Raw genomic sequence first — 18,673 nt, forward strand, 5'->3', positions numbered from 1 at the left:
GTGGCATGGTGGTGCACGCCTTTAATCCCAGCTCTTGGGAGGCAGAGGCAGGTGGATTTCTGAGTTCGAGTCCAGCCTGGTCTACAAAGTGAGTTCCAGGACAGCCAGGACTACACAGAGAAACCCTGTCTCGAAAATTCAAAAAAATAACTTTATAAATATCCCTCTGAGTTTGGTTATTTTTCTACATGTCGAATTCTGTTTGGCCAAGGACAGCAGACAGCATCCCTCAGAAGCAAATGTGAGGACTACTCGTCACCCCCAGGAACCCCAAGGATCCCCACTTGGTCCCTAGGGCAGAAAAGGGTTGAATCTGCCGATTTTCTAAAAAGAAGCCTCATGGCAGAGTGGGGAGTCTGACTTTGCTGTGGTAAAAGGATCCGAGTCAGTGTGAGTGTCTAGGGCCCCCTCGGTCTCCATGGCGCCTGAGACCTGCTGAGAAAGCTTTTTCTCAGCCTGAGGGGAGGTGACTTCTGTTTGCATGGTAGGTCCTGTCTGAGTGGAAAGAAGCTGGCAAGTTTGGGTGATGTGTAGGGGAAAGGGGAAGGCTGGGGGTGGAGGAGGGCCTAGAGGGTGGGGGAGGGGCAGGGTCAAGGCTGAGCCTGTGTGAAGAAGGTAAGCCATCACAGTTGGCCCTGGAGGCATCCTGATGGGAGTGCTCCCAAATGGGGCAGGCATGATGTGATGTGCTCCTCAGATCTCCAGGCTGACATGTTTGGGACAGTGAAGTCTTCAGGTCAATGTTGGCAACAGGTAAGGGTTTGGGGCCCATCTGGGGAGAGATGTCTTAGGTAGAAGGAATCCAGCATGGTTGCAAAAGAGGTCATGAAAGGGAGGAGAGCTGGGGAAGGAGGGGGAAGGAGCCGGAAGGAGAGTTTTCATGGTGACTGTGATGGGGTCTGTGGGAGGCCAAGGGTGTGTTTGTACACAGTACCTATGAGAGCAGAAATTTGCTCTCATGCCACCTGGTTTCCTGTACTTCAACAGAGACATTAAACTTTGGAGACACTATGTAGTTATTGATTTTTGTGGAGGACTTTTGTTCAAATGCTCCAAGGAAGTCTTTATTTTATAGTGTGTGTGTGTGTGTGTGTGTGTGTGTGTGTGTGTGTACACGTATGTATATACATGTGTACGCCTGTGTGTAGTTCAGCTTGGCAAAGGAAGTTTTCTCTTTCCACCATGTGGGCATGGAGCCCAGTCATCAGGATTGGCAGTCAGAGCTGAAACACCTAGCCACCTCTATTTGTTATTATTTTCTTGTTTGTTCCTGAGAGAGGATCTCAGGTGTCCTAGTCCGGCCTCAAACACACTATGTAGTAGTCAAGGGTGACCTTGAATTTCTGGTCCTCCTGCCTCCACCTCTGAAGTTCTGGAGTTGCAGGCCGTCCCCACCACACCCAGTTTATGTGGTGCTCAGAATCAAGTCCAGGACACCCTGCATGCTAGCCATGGCTCCCTGCGTGCTAGCCAGACAAACAGCCATGTGGACACCCTACACCAGCACGTGGCACTGGTATTGCTGGTGACCCTCTGCAGGCTCCCTTTAGGACATCATCCATACTTGTCTGGTGCCAAGAGCGAGTGAGCCTGCATAAGGGACATTTCCATCCTTTTCTGTGACATGGGGGTGGAGAGCTTGACTGTTGGAGCTGTGAATTGTGTTAAATCGGAGCCAATCAGAAGCTGCTTCAGTTAGCAAAGATTCCTCGGCAGCTGGCAGCCGGGTGAGACACTTGACAGTGCTGAGTGCTGAAGGTATAAGAATGTGTGTCGATCACCCCACAGAAAGAGCAGCTGGGGTGGGCGTGGTGGCACAGGCACTCTGGAGATGGAGTCTGGAGTCTGTCAGATTGGACTACACGACCTGGGCTACACATGAGACCCCATCTTTAAAGAAGAACAACAAAACCTAAACATCACCTGGTGCCCAGAGGCTGGCTGGGCCTACGCATCTCCTCAGTGGGTGCTTTGGTACCTATTCCATAGCAGCTTCACTCATGAGACCCCCCCTCCCCAAACTGAAACCCCCAAATGCCATTCAGTGGGAACAGGGACAAACCACACAATGGAGTATTACTCAGCCAGGAGAAAGAATGAGGCATGAATGCATTCAACAAACACCTGAACGTTGCAGACAGAATGTTGAGCAAAAGAGGCCGATGCACAAGGCCATTCCGGAGGATTGCAGAATAATTTTTTTTCACACCAGAGATGTGGATGTGTCCCGCAAAGTAGTACACAAAGGGACACTGCCAGTGTGAGCCGTAATTAAAACCTGTGAAGGAGTTCTAGTTAATTTGTCTGCTCTCAGGTGGGAACTCATCAGGCAGTAAAATGAAATAAATGGGACCCGGCAGGGTGGCTCAGGAAGTGAAGGTGCTTGTGGCCAAGTCTGAGGACCTGAGTTCTATCCCTGGCACCCACAGGTGGAAGGAGAGAGCCAACTCCTGAAATTGTCCTGTAACCTCCATATATGTGTCATGGCTGACACACGCACACACACAAAGCACACACCTACACACACTTTGTCAGGTGGTCCTTAAGGTGACTGACAGTTATCCAGTCTTCAGGGTGGGTGATGGAACTTGAGTGTTTTGTTGTTTATTTTTTTCCCCGTTTCCTAAGGGTGTTTTATTCTTCTGACTCGAGCACTTGCTTGGGGGTTCAGAATTTAAAGGAGAGTGAAAAAAAAAAATCTCAGGAATTACGATCAGTCTTTTTTTCTTTTGAGTCAGGAATTGAACTCAGTACCTCCAGCCCACCATAAGCATGCAGTTGACCACTGAGCCAGATCCTCAGCTCAGTATAAGTGGTTATTTTAATGTAGTTCTTTAAAGACTCCAAATGATGATGGGGGCGGGGGGGTGGGGGTGGAGGGGCATGAGAGGCAAAATAAGAAAAGATTAATTCAAGACAGGATCAGCACTGTTGGTTTTCCTCTTGGCTCAGTTTCCAGTATAGCTCAGTAGGAACTGAGGATGGAGCCAGGAAGAGTCTGTAAGGCATGAGAAAGAGCAGCTCGCCCTGGATATGTGACCTACAAAGAGCAAAAGGACAAAGATGAAAATAGCCATGTTCCAGGTTCAGGCCCGCGGTGTCCTGTGAGGGAAGTCGCCTGAGTTGGGTCTGGCAGCAGGTTCTGTTCAGGGTGCTGAATATTCCACAAAAGGAGACAAAGTATGATATTCCTTAAAGTAATTAAACAAAGGTTTGTCAGTTTAAAGGCTCCCACCCAGGACATCACAAGTGTTAGGCACGCGCTCCTCAGCCCAGCCTCTCCCCAAGCCTGCAATGATTGTCTTGCTGATGTTCCATTTGTTTGCGTGTTTGTCAGCGTTAACCCGTGGGCTGCCCTGGCGTTATAAATCAAAAATATGAGCTTGTCAAGACTTGTGTAACTCATGTATGACTTAAACGAAGACGGCAGCACCACCAGGTCTTGGTGTAGAGTGCTGTTTGATGGTTAATCATTACCCACCTTTCAGCTAGCTGTGTAATTGCTATGGGTATAATTACCTGGTAGACAGGGGTGGAATTTGGTAATTTGTTAACCTCAAGACTGCATGCGTGCTATTGTGTGTTACTGAGTGTGGTTTTGCAAAGGGCCTTTTGTCTTTCTCTAGTGAGTGAGAGATGCCCATCTGGCAGTCTGGATCTGTTGCCCCAGAGTCAGCACCTCTTCCGGTTGCCATAGAGACAACCTCAGCACCACTAGGCATCCCCTCCTATGGATTCCTGCTAGGGTTCCCGATCCTGTGCCTAGGTGCAGTTTCTGAAAATGCTGGAAGGTCTTTCAAAGTGCAGGGTGGTGGGGTCAGTTTCCAGAGCAGATACTAGTCAGGGTGAAACCTCCCAGGCTTATACCCTCATTGGTCTGTTCACCGCTCTGCCCCCTTCCCAGGTCTGGAGGGCTTACACTCTAGCAGTATTCCTGGTCTATGGGAAATGAGCTCTGGGCTGGCCAGACCCAGTCACAGGGGCTCCTGGAGGGGCTGTTCACTATGCCACAGGACTTTCTGCCCTTTCCTAATCAGTTAGGAATTGCCTCCTTCCCTCTGTCCTTTCTTTGTTCTTTAAGTTGTGTGTACATACTCTTGAGTGTGTGTGTGTCTGTCTGTGGCAGTTAGGGGCTGATGTCTAGGCAGATTAACTTTAACTGGCAGAAAAAAACAAGCCTGTATCAATGCCTTTCTCAGTCTCTACCTCATTCATTTATTCATTCATTAATTCACTCACTCATGTGCATGTGTGCTCATCACGGGGGCCCTTGCCTTTTATCATGTGGGTCCCAGGAATCAAACTCAGGTCATCAGGCTGGGCAAATGCCTTTACTGGCTGAGCTATCTCAAGGGGTTTCTGCTTTATTTTTTGAGACAGGGTCTTTCATTAGACCTGGGATATCCTGTTGTGCTTTATAAAAGGAAAAGAAGGCAGGGATATGTTTGGTGGAGTCGTGGTATAATGTGGGGGAAGGGGGTGCCTCTGAGGGCCCATGCTGAGGCATTACTTTCTTGCTCCTCCCCCCAGTCCACCTCCCACCCCCACTCCTGCCCCAAGGTACCATCCACACTACCGCATAGTTTATGTAGGGCATGGGGAGGGGAGTTGATGGGGTAGTAAAGACAGAGAAAGGTGGGGGGGGAGTAGAGGCCGACCATGAGCGCGTGGAGGGGGGGGGGAGGGAATGGGGTGAGAGGGGGAAGAGCAAGAGGAGAAGAGAGCAAGAGAGTGAGGAGGGGGGCAAGCAAGCAGCCCCTTTTATAGTGAATCAGGCACACCAAGCTGTTGCCAGGCAACTGTGGGGCGGAGCCTAGACAAAATGCCAACACTGTCCCTGTGGGTGCTGGGACTCAGACTCAGGTCATCGTGTTTGTGAAGCACTGTACTCGTTGAGCACTCTCCAGTCTCAGCACTTTCATCCTTACTTGTAGACGTGCACACAGCTATTTGGATATACCATGTGGCTGTTACTTTGAGAAGTTGGCTATTTCAAGGAATTGATCCATTCGCCAGCATATCGTAACCCTCTAGATGGCATCGAGCCCTGAAGCGATGGGCCCACCTTTCTCCCCACACTTGCCTTTCATGCTAAGGCCGTGTCTATTCAGGGGAATTGTTGGGTCTGAGCGTCTCAGCTCAGGAAAGCGGCAGGAGTGGCTTCTGGAAGGAAGAAAGAAGGCCCCGAGGGAAATAAAGACTAAGTGTGGGGGAGGGCTGGACTTTCCCACCTCCCTGGAGGAGGGGCGGCAGAGGAAGGAGGCAGACGTGGTCACGTGGGGGTGAGCTCATTAGTCCTGGGACACCAGCTGCGCTATTCTTAGGGCGGTTTCCAGTCGTGGACAGATGTTCTTAGGCGCGGTTCCAGCCAAGCTCACTTCCCGCAAATGGTATAATACAGGGTGTGGAAAAGTCGGGGTTCACTCTGGTAGATAGTTTGCCCAGGCAACAGTGCCTTTTTTTTTTAACCACAGAGTTTTCCCTTTTCCGTCTTTTTATTTTTCCTGTCTTTCTCTCCGTTACTTTTCTCTGTTTTCTCTTCCCTGTCCTTCTCCACCTCTCCCTCTCTCTCGACCCTATTTTCCAAGTTCTCTTTCTGTCTGTCCTTCTTCCCCATCCCTCCCACTTCCGTGTGAAACTTGGTCGCTGCGGGACACAAAGCCTGTCCGTCCTGATCAACTGTGAACCTCAGCCTTGCTTAGATAGTGTCAGGTGTGCTGGGAGGTCTGGGGGTCACCCTGGGTGAGAGCTGTTAAGTTACAGGAGCCTGGTTTGAATTGCAGGTTGGTATCTTCCTGTCCTCAGAGTGTGGCAGCAGGCTGAGAAGTAAGCCTGGGGCAGAGGGGACAAGCTTGTGTGACATTAGCCAGCTGGTCATATTTTCTGCTGCTGTCCTGGGTCCAATCACAGCCTCCACAGGACAGACTCGCTGTTACACTGTTCTCACTGTCGGAGGCTTTGAGGCAACATATCCCGGGCGTGGCCTCTCCGTGGACGCTCCCTAACATTTATTTCAAAGTGCAGGAGTCTTGATCGGTTTAAGTTTGTAACTGTAGCAGAACTTCCTGATTATACACACAACATAAGGAAGTGGTCTGTGTACAAATGAGGGGCGTTTCTGACTAATTGTGGTCACAGCTGCCCGAAGACAATTTTAAAGGAGAATTTCAAAGACAAGTCAGTATATCTGCTTAGAAAAATACTTATGGATTTAAAATTATTGTTGAATTGTTAAAATAAAAATCAAAGATTTGGGGTTAGGAGGAAGCCCCAGACCTGACTATGTGGTGAGATGAACAAATACTGAGCCCAGCAACTGAATTCTGTGGTCCGTTCCTTTTCATTTGGGGACCGAGTCTTTGCCTTTCCTAACTTTCCTGTGTCTGGATCATAGATTATAAGGCTTCTGCTTGAAGTTGCTCCTCCTCTTCTTAACATCCGTGAGCTGGACCAGAGAAATGGCTCAACAATTCAGAGCACTGGCTGCTCCCCCATAGGACCTACAACACATACACGTCACACACACGCATACCACCCACACTCACACATATGATTATATGCATATCACATATACATACCACACATAAATACACATTACACACACACTCATACCACATACATTCACACACAGATCCCACACATACACATCATACACACACACACACACACACACACACACACACACACTAATATACATTCCACACACATTGCCCACACATCACATATACATACGTGGGTGCACACACATGTGTGTTGGAGCTAGGGGATTCCTGGCAGAATGGAGAGGGGTCCAGGCTGGTGTAAAGTGGTTTAACTGTGAGTTGCTGAGTGTCAAGGACAGAGCTACTCAGCATCTAGGGAGAAGAGAGTAGTGGGCAGGTGACACAGGTGTCTTTGGGAAGGGTAGGAGTAAGCAGAGACTGAATAATGGAAGTGGATCATGGGAACTGTGCAGGGAGAGGTTCCCAGAGCCAGCAAATAGTAAGTGGCAGGACTAGGCAGGGCCATTGTGACTGGCTGAGGCCTGGAGTCCCTAGGGAGGTGATATGGAGGCAGAGGGACCTGGTGGTGGTCAGGGCAAATAGACACCCACATCCCACTTTGACTTGCCTGGTGAGAACTTAGATTATGATCAGAGTATGATAGGAAGTTGCTCAGGGGAGCACCATGGCCCTGTTGCTATGGAGAGCCAGGAGAGTGAGGCAGAACAGGCTCCAGGAGGAGGACTTCAGAGGGAGGGTCATACTGCAGGCTGTGGGGACTCAGGGCATCTGGCTGTGGACACCGAGAGCCTAATGTGAGGACCGGATCCATGTACCTTCTTAATGGAGTTTGTGATGTCAGAGCGTGTTTACCTTTAGTGGTGATGGTGGTTTGACAGTAGGTGTTCTGTGTAATTGCTAATCAGGCATTTAGCAAAGAAGGCTTAGTGACAGATGCATCTAAGAAGCATATGGTGTCTTTATCCCAGGGTAGACTTGGAACACAAGGACGTTGAGAGCCACATTTTATTTTGTAGCTAAGCAATTACTTTTCTCACTGGATGTGATAGTTCCAGTAGGGGATCCCAGCCCAGCAGTATCCTGGAGGCCAAGGCAGGAAGATTTTGAGGGCAGCCTGGGTCATAAAGAGGGTTCTAGTCTAGCCCAGGTCACACGGCAGCCAGATTATTCTGGCTTTCTCTAATTGTCAGTTTGAAGAGCCACCTGGGAGAAAGCCTTGTAGAGGGATTACCACTCTCAGATTGGCCTGTGGTGGGGCCATGTGGATTATCAATTGATGCTAGAGGGCCCAGCCCACTGTGGGCAGCACCGTTCCCTGGTTGGTAGTCCTGGATTGTGTAAGGCTAGCTGAGCATGAGCCAGAGAGCAGGCCAGCTAACAGCGTCCCTCCGTGGCCTCTGCTTGAATTCCTGCCTTATCTTCTCTCAGCAATGGACTGGGTCCTGGAAGTATAAGCCAAGTCAGCTCTTTTCTCTCCCAAGATGCTTTTGGTCATGGTATTTTATCACAGCAGTGGAATGAAACTAGAACACAAACATACAAAAAATGTTTTCTTGAAGGAAGAAGAAAAAAACGTTAGACTTCCTCCTTCCTTGATGATCACGAGGCTACTGCTGACCAAATCACTGAGGAGAAGGGCATACTGCTGCCAAGGGCATTAGCATGACAGCTGGTGTCAGCCAACCTCACTGACTGTCTCCTGAGTCGAAAGCTTTCCAGAGATTCTCAGTGGCTTGCTCCGTAATGGTTTCTCATGAGTACTGTGTCTGTGCCTAGAATGGATACAGTGTCTCATCCGAGCCTCACCCTGGGGGCGGGGAATGTGACCTGTCTTAGTGTGCCTGCTTAGCATGCAGCCCTGAGTTTGATCCCCAGCCACCACACAAACTGGGTGTGGCGGTCGGTACAAGCCTGTAACCCTGGCACTCAGGAAGTGGAGGCAGGAGGATTTTTCAGTTGAAGGTCATTCTTTAGTACACTGAGTTCAAGGCCAGCCTGAGATCCCTGGGAGCCTGCCTCAAAAACAAAACAAAACAAACAAACAAACAGCCAAAAAAAATCACTGTGTTAAAAATTATTCTGTGAATTAGAGCCTGGTTGCCTGGGGTGTGCCCCCTCCTTCCTCACAGCAAGGTGATAGTAGATTCCAGGAAGACTGAGGCCAGCTTAGCCAGCTCTCTTGAAGCTGCTTCACCTCAGCAAGCAGGGTGGGATTCATTCCTACTTTGTAAGACTTCTTGAGAGGCCAAGGAGGGGGCACTGGCAGCTCCATCTGCAGGTTCAGGGGTGGGAGGAGGGGTTGGGAGGGGTGGGGTGGGGGCATGGCTGGCTGGTAGCATAGCATGAAGCTGTGGGAGAGAAAGGTGCCCCGTGCTTTCCTGTGGACACTGGTGGGGGACGCTCCATGGCGATGAGCTCCTTGGGGAATGAATTAGGGTTGTACCTGCTCATTCCAGAATGTTCTGTGGTTTCCCAGACAGGCCCAGGGGTGGAGGTAGGGAGTCCTGTTCTCTCTAGGTTGAAGGACTACCCATGCCCTGTGATGTGTATGTGGATTGTCAATTTTATTTTTAAAATATACCTGGGTATTAATTAATTAATTAATTTATTTATTTATTTATTTACTTTGTAGGTCAGTCTGGACTCAAATTCTTAGAGATCTGGTTGCCTCTGACTCCTACCTTCTGAGATTAAAAACGTGATACCATGCTTGCCCTCCCCACTCCTCCTTCTGTCTCCCACCCCTGCTTTTAATCCGCATATGCAGATGAGAACGGCCATCATAACCGCCATGCTTGAGCTCCACTTCATCTTCGGGTGTCCTGCTTTGTTTTTGTTATCACCGTGTCACAAACTAGAGTCACCTGGAAAGAGGGAGCCTCGGGTGAAGGCTAGCCTCCACTGGGTTGGCCTGTAGGCACATTTGTGAGATATCGTCTTGGTTGGTGATTGATGTGGGCGGAAGGGCACAGCCCACTGTGGGCGGCACCATCCTTAGGCCTGGGCTGTATATGAAGGCTTAGCTGAGCATGAGCCTCAGAGCCAGCGAGCGGAGTCCTTCCATGGTTTCTGCTTCAGTTCCTGCCCTAACTTTCCCCAGTGCTGGATATTTAACCTGAAATGACCCCTTTCCTTTGTTAAGTTGTGCTGGGTCAGACAGAAAGCACATGGAACAGTTGGGAACATTCGGAATTTTCTCAACCAGTTCTTTCTAAACTTGCAGTTAGTTGTCGTCATTCAAAGTCACCTGCCCTGTAGGAACGTGGGGGATTTTCTCTCCTTTCCTCTGTCCTGTTAACCATCCTCACCGCATCCTTCTTCAATCCAGGGCTTGCTAAGGTGTTGCTCAAATAAATTTAAGAAAACACTCAAGAAGTTTAGGTCCTTTGTTTTCCTGATAACCAAATAGCTCCCAAATTACCAAAAACTACGCACCTTGTGTGTTTAGTGTCGGGTGTGGACTGCTGTCTCCATTTTTATTTCTTCCTGGGGTGCTGCTGATACACCTTGGCCTAGCACATCAGAGGTCCTGGATTTCGTCCCTAGCAGTGTGAAATGGGGTGTGGGAGACACAGGATCCTCAGGGCTGGCCTCAGTAAGCTGGAGGCCTTCCCTGGCTGCATCAGACCCCCATCTCAGAACAGTAGAAGAAAAGCTACCTGTCTCCTCTTACTCAGTCCTGGAGTTTTTATTATTTATTTATTTGTTAAATTTTATTTTATTTATGAGTTCCAGTTATTTAATAATTTTATTATTTATTTATTTGTTATATGTAAGTACACTGTAGCTGTCTTCAGACACTCCAGAAGAGGGCATCAGATTTCGTGGTGGTTGTGAGCCACCATGTGGTTGCTGGGATTTGAACTCAGGACCTTTGGAAGAGCAGTCGGCGCTCTTAACCGCTGAGCCATCTCACCAGCCCCAGTCCTGGGTTTTGTTGTTCCCAAGATTGTTCCAGCAACATTCTAACTCAGTCTAAATGTGACAGCCAGCCTCCACCTTTCTTACATCCGAGAGCCAGATGGCAGTGAGCGGCTGAGTGTGGGGCCTGCTAGAGATGCAGGTTTTCCTTAGAAGCTGACAGCCATGCTTGTTCTGGAAGTATTAGCTTACCCAGCTCTGGGTACTATGAACAGCGAGGTAATTACTGCAGCCTCATTGGTCCATCTCAGCCAGTTAGAGGAAGGCTTTCCAAGGGGCAAAGGGACTCATTACCCAGCCACCAGGGCCCTGACCCTCCTCCTTAGAAGTGGTGTGAGCTGCAATTAGGGGCTTTGGAATGGGGATAACTGACTGCTGGGCCATAAATAATGCAATCTACCCTGTCTCGCAGTGACTGAAGCTGCCACGGTCACACGGCTTTTAGTTTGGAAACCTGGCCCTCTGTCCTCCGTGCAGCTGGTGTAGGCTGTGTGATCTCATGGAGTTCTTAGCCAGTGAGCCTCAGCAGCATTCCAATCTACAGACTAAGGCAGTACAGGTAATGTGCTTGCAGCGGTTAGACAGGGAGAAGCAGGAGTCTGCCTCCTGTGTGCTCATTGGCAGGAATGAGGATCAGGGTTAGGATCAGCCACCTTGGATTATTTGGATTTCCCACTGTGCACCGTTTGCATCCTGCACCCTGGGGATGGAGCCCAGGGCCTTAGAGGAATCAATAAAAAATTGCCAATTAACTTTATTGTTAGCGAATGGGTGTGGGTGGGACACGTGCATGCCACAGACAGGATGGCCAGAGGTGAAAGCCAGAGGACAAGGTTTGGGAGTTTGTATGGGTGTTTTGTTTTGTTTTTTGTTTTTGTTTTTCCGAGACAGGGTTTCTCTGTCCTGGAACTCACTCTGTAGACCAGGCTGGCCTCGAACTCAGAAATCCACCTGCCTCTGCCTCCCAAGTGCTGGGATTAAAGGTGTGTGCCACCACTGCCACCACTGCCCGGTGGTTTGGGAGTTTGTGTCCCTCTACTGTGAGCTCTGGGGATTGAACTCAGCTCATGAGGCTTCACCAGCTTAGCCATGTCGCTGGCCCCTTTCCCCCAACTTCTTCCCACCCTGAGCCAGCCTTGTTCTGTAAGATGTCTTGGACTCACCCCACTGCTGGCTTTCCAGACCTCATAGCTTCTCCAAGCCTCAGCTGTTTCCCTCCTTCACTTCCTGTCTCTCCAGAGAGGCCCTCTGCCTCCTCTCTCTAACCCAGTCAGCAGCAGACAGAGGAGCCATTACTCCACCAGGACACGCCTTCCAGGCTGACATTCTTGACCTCTGACTGCATGGTCAGAGTTATACAAATTCTGTGTCTGTGTACATGTGTGTAAGTACATGTACACATGTAGGTGTGTGGGTGTGCACACAGAGATCAGAGGAAGCCCTGGGCTGTCATTTATGTCCTGTCTACCTGGTGTTTTGGGACAGGGTCTCTCTCAGGCCAGCTAGGCTGGCTAGGCCTCCCTCCACCCTGAGCACAGGGCTCTAAGGTCGCAGCACCTTGCCTGCCTTAAGAGTTCTTTTCTTCATTTTTTTTTAAAGATTATTTTATTTTATTTTATTTTATAGGAGTACACTGTAACTATCTTCAGTCACACCAGAAGAGGGCATCAGGTCCCATTACAGGTGGTTGTGAGCCACCATATGGTTGCTGGGATTTGAACTCAGGACCTTCAGAAGAGCAGTCAGTGCTCTTACCCGCTGAGCCGGCTCTTTCCTTCTTGAGATGTACTTTTCCCCTGGGCTCCCTCCTGTCCTTTTTTCCACCCTTGCCTTGACTGTTCCTGTGGGCTGAAGCCTCCTCTCTCCAGGCAGCCTTCAACTGCTGCTCCTGCTGTGGCTCCTGCTGGTTATCCAGCCAGTTATCCAGCACATTGCCCCTGAGCTGTCCCCAGGCCAGTGTCTTTGTTGTTAGTATCTAGTTTCTGACTCACTCCTGATCCTTGAGTTTTACTGTAGTTTATCCTCCTGTTATCAGCCTCCTGTGGCTGTAACAAAGTGTCTGAAATAATCAACTTATATCAAAGTGTCTGAAACAATCAATTTATCAAGAAGGAAGATTTGGCTAGGCCGTAGCACATGCCTTTAATTCCAGCACTTGGGAGGGAATGACAGATTAATCTCTGTGAGTTCAAGGCCAACCTGGTTTACAATCAGGCTACACAGAGAAGCCCTATTTCAAAAAAAAAAAGAGGGTGGGGTGGGGAAGATTTCTTCTGGTTCATAATAAGGGGCCTTCGGTTTATGGTCATTTAGCCAGTGCAGTGCAGTGCAGTGCAGTGCCGGACGGTGGGAACTTGTGTAGAGAAGAGGCCTGGTCCCACTTGATTTCATACTCCTCATGACCCAAGTCTTCCTATTACACCCCACCATCTCCCAGGTGTCCCGGATAGGATATGGACACCTTGCAGTACAAACAGAGCCCCATCATTCCTGTGCTTCAAACAAGCTCAGGGACTCCCCAGTGGGCTCAAAAGGCTGCCATCTCCTCTTGCTGAAGCTGTGCAGGCTTTTTCAGCTTCCCCCTGGATGCATCCAGTCCCACAGACTTTCCTTTCTGTTACTCCTGCCCGTGGCTCCTGCCTGTGGCTCCTGCCCGCGGCTCCTGCCCGTGGCTCCTGCCTGTGGCTCCTGCCCATGGCTCCTGCCTGTGGCTCCTGCCCGTGGCTCCTGCCCGTGGCTCCTGCTCTTTTCCTCAGCACACCCTAATCTGGCAACTCCTGCTCACCTTTGAGGCCTGGCCTACAGTTGGCCAGGGAAGCCCTCTCTGACCCTAGGTGGCCTGTCTGTATCAGCATTTCGACAGTGGCTCAGCTGCTATTTTTGTCTGTGGCCACTTGAAGGTAAAGAATATTGTAAGAGATGTCACTGGTCAACAGGGGACACGACCCAGCGTCTTGGACGGCGCTGGAAGAGCCACTGCTGCCTGTTATTAGACGCGTTCTCACGACCGGCCAGGAAGAACACCACAGACCAGAATCTTCTGCGGCAAAGCTTTATTCTTACATCTTCAGGAGCAAGAGTGTAAGAAGCAAGAGAGCAAGAAGCAAGAGAGCAAGAAGCAAGAGAGAGAGAAAAGCAAGAGAGAGAGGCAAGAGAGAGAGAAAACGAAACCCCGTCCCTCTTAAGGAGCATTCTCCTTCGCCTCGGACGTGTCACTCCTTGATTGGCTGCAGCCCATCGGCCGAGTTGACGTCACGGGGAAGGCAGAGCACAAGTAGTCATAAGATACCCTTGGCACATGCGCAGATTATTTGTTTACCACTTAGAACACAGCTGTCAGCGCCATCTTGTAACGGCGAATGTGGGCGCGGCTCCCAACATCTCCCCCTATCCTTTTAATAAGAGCAAATAGGCCACCCATATTAATGAGAGTGGAGATAGAGGTCAAATCCCCAGTGTGTAGGTAAAGGAGCCATGTACAGGATTAGCTCTTAGGCTTACAGGCTTTTACCCAGAGCAACCCTGACCTGCTCCCGTGTCGTTTTGCCTGGGGGAAGGGAACTAGGACACTGAACCTTCTTGAAAGATGACATGTCTCCCTAGAATAGGCTCATATATGCCGCAGAGCCTTTCCATTGCAGTGCTTAGCCTTGCAACTCTCTCGGGCTGCTGAAGCACACTCACTCTATCCCGTGCAATGAGTCTAGCCTCATGGGATATAAGAGCTGAGTGGCCAGCGACCTATTGCCTAAGCATAGATAACCATATATCAGGGGGAGCTCCATGTTCTAGTCCTGCAAGCGCCTGGGCAATAACCACCTTGTCTCTCCTAGTTTAGGCCTTAAGCTTACAGACCAATCAAAGAAGCAACACTAATCCACAGCAAAGTGTATCTCCAAATAATATTAATCCCACCCATTTTTTAAAGAAAGAAAATGCTGAGGAGATCCAATTGGGTAATCCTTTGGTCAGCGACAGGTCCAAGCGCGTGGAGTTGACCTGAAGTCTCAATTCCCGAAGGATCTGTTCAAATTCAGCCATCCAATTCTGTAACATATACTGAAAAAGACTTTTTGACAATTTAGCTGCCCTAGTAAATTTAACATACTGAATGGAAATAACACACAATCCCGGAAACTTTTGTTCACAACCCTGCTGAGTTATTTGTCATAATACATCTAGTTGTATCTGGACAAGATCTATGCGTTGATTAACCAGCATGAGACCTCTCTGTATCTTGACATTAGCTGAGGCCTGTTCATCTATGACTGTAGTCACTGAGGCTGACAAAGTGTTAATGGTGTCAGTCGTCTGGACCTGTCCAGACAGAGCCAAGGCTGTCTGAATCAAGGCTAAACCCAGTTCCTAGTTAGTGGTAAAAAAGCAGGAGAATACTTGAGCATTATACATCACCGTCATTGGGAGTGGAAATGTCGACATTATCCCCCAACGCTGCTCTCTCTTTATTATTGACGCCCTGGACATCACCAAGACGAGGGACATCAGTATTCCCTTGGTCAGTCTGGATTTTTCGGGTGAGTCTTTTTGGTATCCAAAATGGGTTGTCTTCATTCTGTGGGAAAACACAGATAGCTCCCCTGGATCTTATCAAAATAGGATCCGGGCCATACCATTTATTATCAAGGACATTTTTCCATTTAACCATCTCATTGGGCCTATCTGGCTCTGAACAATGACGTTCAGCCGCAGTATGGCCATGAGCATCAATATTTAAAAAATTGAGTGTAAAGAGTGCCAAAGACACAGACACTCTTGGTGCTCGGGGTACAGTCTCCTCAAAAGTTCCCCTCTTCTGTTTTATAAGATAGGCTTTGAGGGTGCGATGCGCACGCTCAACAATACCCTGTCCTTGAGGGTTGTATGGAAGTCCAGTCAGGTGGGTCACGTCCATCTGACGGCAGAACTGTTGGAATTTTTGAGACGTATAAGCTGGTCCATTATCAGTCTTAAGGAGTCTGGGTTTCCCCCAAGCACTCCATGCCTCAAGACAATGTTGAATCACATGTGAGGCTTTTTCCACTTTTTGTAAGGCCTGGTTAGCAGCTAGAGTAAGAGTCCTAGGGGAGGAGATATGAGGATCTCCTTCTAAAATACCAAACAAAGGCCTTAACTCAGCGGAAGGAATCTTTAAAAAAGGTCTGAGCCAATTAATATCTCCCAACAGCTTTTGAAAATCATTTAAGGTATGGAGGTGATCTCTTCTTATCTCTACCTTTTGGGGCACAATCTTATCTGGGGACACCACAGAGCCCAAGAATTGTCCTGTATCAGAAATTTGGACCTTTTCTGTGGCTATCTGTAAACCCCACTGACTTAAAGTTTTAAGTAGAAAAGGACATGCCTTTTGTAGCATGGTAAGGTCTTTATGGCACAGGAGGATGTCATCCATGTAAAGGAGCAAAATTAAAGAGGGGAATTGTTCCCTCACTGGCAAAAGAGCTTCTTGCACATAAAGTTGACACATAGTAGGACTATTGGACATTCCCTGTGGTAAGACCTTCCATTGATACCTCTTATCAGGTTCCATGTGATTAATAGAGGGGATGGTAAAGGCAAATCTGGGCCTATCTCTTGGACACAAAGGTATAGAAAAGAAACAATCTTTAATATCTATAATAATTAAATTCCAGCCACGTGGTAAGGCGGAAAGTACAGGGAGACCCCTCTGTACTGGGCCAAATAAGTTCATTTGCTCATTAATGGCTCTGAGGTCATGGAGCAGTCTCCACTTTCCTGACTTTTTCTTAATTACAAAAATTGGAGTATTCCAAGGTGAGGTAGATGGCTCAATATGGCCTAGTTTTAATTGTTCCTCTACCAGTTGAATCACAGCTTCCAGTTTTTCAGAGGATAGGTGCCATTGAGGAACCCACACTGGGTCCCCTGTTTTCCATGGTATGGGTCGTGCTGCCCCAATGGCCGCTAAGGAAAACCCAGACCCTGTCTGTCTTGGTTTCCATTAGGTGAGATGGGCTCTATCCTTCCCTGTTCTTGATGTCCTAACCCTTTTCCTTCTTTATAACCCATCTTTGCCATGATATTTTTTGCTTTAGCTGAATACCCTCCTGATGGGGCGTTTTCATTGGACAAAATAAGGCCCAAATGCTGCATAATATCCCTTCCCCAGAGGTTAACCGGGAGTGGGAGCACATAAGGTATGAATTTCCCTTGCTGCCCTTCAGAGGATTCCCACGTCAAGGCAATGGAGCTTATAGTGGGACATGATTGATATCCTAGGCCCTGTAATGAATGAGATGACTCTGTGGTGGGCCATGCTTTGGGCCACCAATGTGTAGAAATTATACTTTTATCTGCTCCGGTATCAAGGATGCCTTCAAACTCTTTTCCATTAATCTTAAGGCGGAGCTTAGGTCTATCATTTAAAGATACAACCAAATAGGCAGAATCATTTCCTGAGGAGCCCATTTTCTTTATCTCAGGTCCTGCAGATTTCTCCCTGGTATTATCAGGGAGGAGCAGCAGCTGAGCTATCCTATCTCCTTTACTAATAGAAAAAACGCCTTTAGGGCTTGAGCACAGGACCTGTATTTCAGGGGAATGTTGACAATCCATAACTCCAGGGTGGACTACTAAGCCCTGCAAGGTGAGTGAACCCCGGCCGAGAATAAGGCCCATGGTTCCCGGGGGCAAGGATGGTATAGGCTCCACCGGCACCGGCTGAATACTCATTTGAGGCATTAGTAGGAAGTCGGAGGCGGCACGCAGGTCCACCCTTGTGGGTCTTCCTGGGTCGCCTCTCTGACTGCTTCCTGGGTCCTGACAAACCGGTTCCCATATCTTTGAGGGCCCTGGGACCGAGGGCCCGATGACCCGTTTTTTGGCACATCAGTTGATTGACTATCAGGTGGGGGAAGAATTCTGCCCTTTATATCCCTCACAGAGCGACACTGGTCAGCTCTATGATAACCCTTGCCACACTTAGAGCAAAGAGTGAGAGTCCCTCCCTGTTTACCTGGAGCTCTGCAATCTTTTTTAAAATGTCCAGGCTTTCCGCAATTAAAACATGTCCTCTGATCATTTCTGCTCATGGAGCGGTTCTGAGATTGGAGGATGGCGGCCGCTAAGCCTGCATTGGTGAGAGGTCCCCCAAGCTCTCGACAGACCCTGAGCCAGTCTTGTAAGCCTTTGTTCTTTCTTGGGGCTATGGCCGCTCGGCACTCCTTTGTGGCTTGCTCATAGATTAGCTGTTCTATTAGAGGCGCAGCTTGCTCTGACTCTCCAAAAATACGCTCTGCTGCCTCTGTCATTCTGGCCACAAAATCTGAGAAGGATTCCTGAGGTCCCTGGATTATCTTTGTTAACTGACCAGTGGTTTCACCTGCTCGAGAGAGCGCCTTCCAGGCCCTAATAGCCGTGGAAGAAATCTGGGCATAAGCTCCCCAATGGTAGTTTGTCTGATCAGCAGAATAAGCTCCCTGACCCGTTAACAAGTCAAAAGTCCAATCTCTCTGCTCTGGAGTCAAAGCAGCTGCGTTTGCTCGGGCCTGCGCCTGTGCAGCTTCGTGCCAAAGCGCTTTCCATTCCATATATTTGCCCATACTAGGGAGAGCGGCTTTTACAACCGTTTGCCAGTCAGCAGGAGTTAGTGCCATGCCAGCGAGCCTGTCTAACTGCACCAAGGTAAAATTAGCATTGGTTCCGTATTTACGAACCGACTCGGCAATTTCTTTAATTTGTAAGTATTCTACCGGAGCGTGGACACGCCCACCCTCGGCTCCTTCAAAGACTGGAAATGCCTGTTCTATTTTCCTTTGTTCCTCTCGGGGAATGAATGAGTCTGCGCACTGCCTCTCTGCGCACTGCCTCTCTGCGCATTGCTGACGCACTACGGGCTGACGCACTACGCAGGGCGGGGACTCCGCATAGGGCGGGAGTGCACCTGGTAGCCGATTGCCCTGAGGCCAATCAGCAAACTGGCCTTCGCCAGCCGCTTTTGGCTTTTTCCTTAAATGACTAGTTAGCACTTTACTTGGCGGCTGGTATCCTTTTCTTTCATAATGAGCCGCTTCTTCCTCCCAGTCTGTTTCCTCAGAGGAGGATTCTTCATCTGCTTCAGAACTACTAAGAGCTGGCTTCCTGAGCTCATCTAGTGACGAGTATCTCCTAGAGACCTCCGCTAATTGATCTTTCTTCTTTTCCCTTTTTCCTCTTTTTCTTCTAATCTCTCTCCAGGTATTCTTACCTAACCTTAACTTTTCCTCGGGTTC

At 48.9% G+C, this 18,673-nt stretch overlaps 1 protein-coding gene across 2 annotated transcripts in view, besides 1 other annotated feature; it reads left to right on the plus strand.

Annotated features, from left to right (window-relative positions):
* Positions 1-18,673, plus strand: part of Trak1 (trafficking protein, kinesin binding 1) — a 177,418-nt gene that overhangs the window by 11,468 nt on the left and 147,277 nt on the right. The gene's annotated exons all lie outside the window — the stretch shown is intronic.
* Positions 2,745-5,978: an enhancer, noted in NCBI's record as "VISTA enhancer mm1661". NCBI's record gives its function as "enhancer in: neural tube[3/10] | forebrain[3/10]" and the evidence as "EXISTENCE:transgenic organism evidence [ECO:0001131][PMID:17130149]".

Source organism: Mus musculus, chromosome 9 (genome assembly GCF_000001635.26).
Source record: "Mus musculus strain C57BL/6J chromosome 9, GRCm38.p6 C57BL/6J".
NCBI classification, from domain to species: Eukaryota; Metazoa; Chordata; class Mammalia; order Rodentia; family Muridae; genus Mus; species Mus musculus.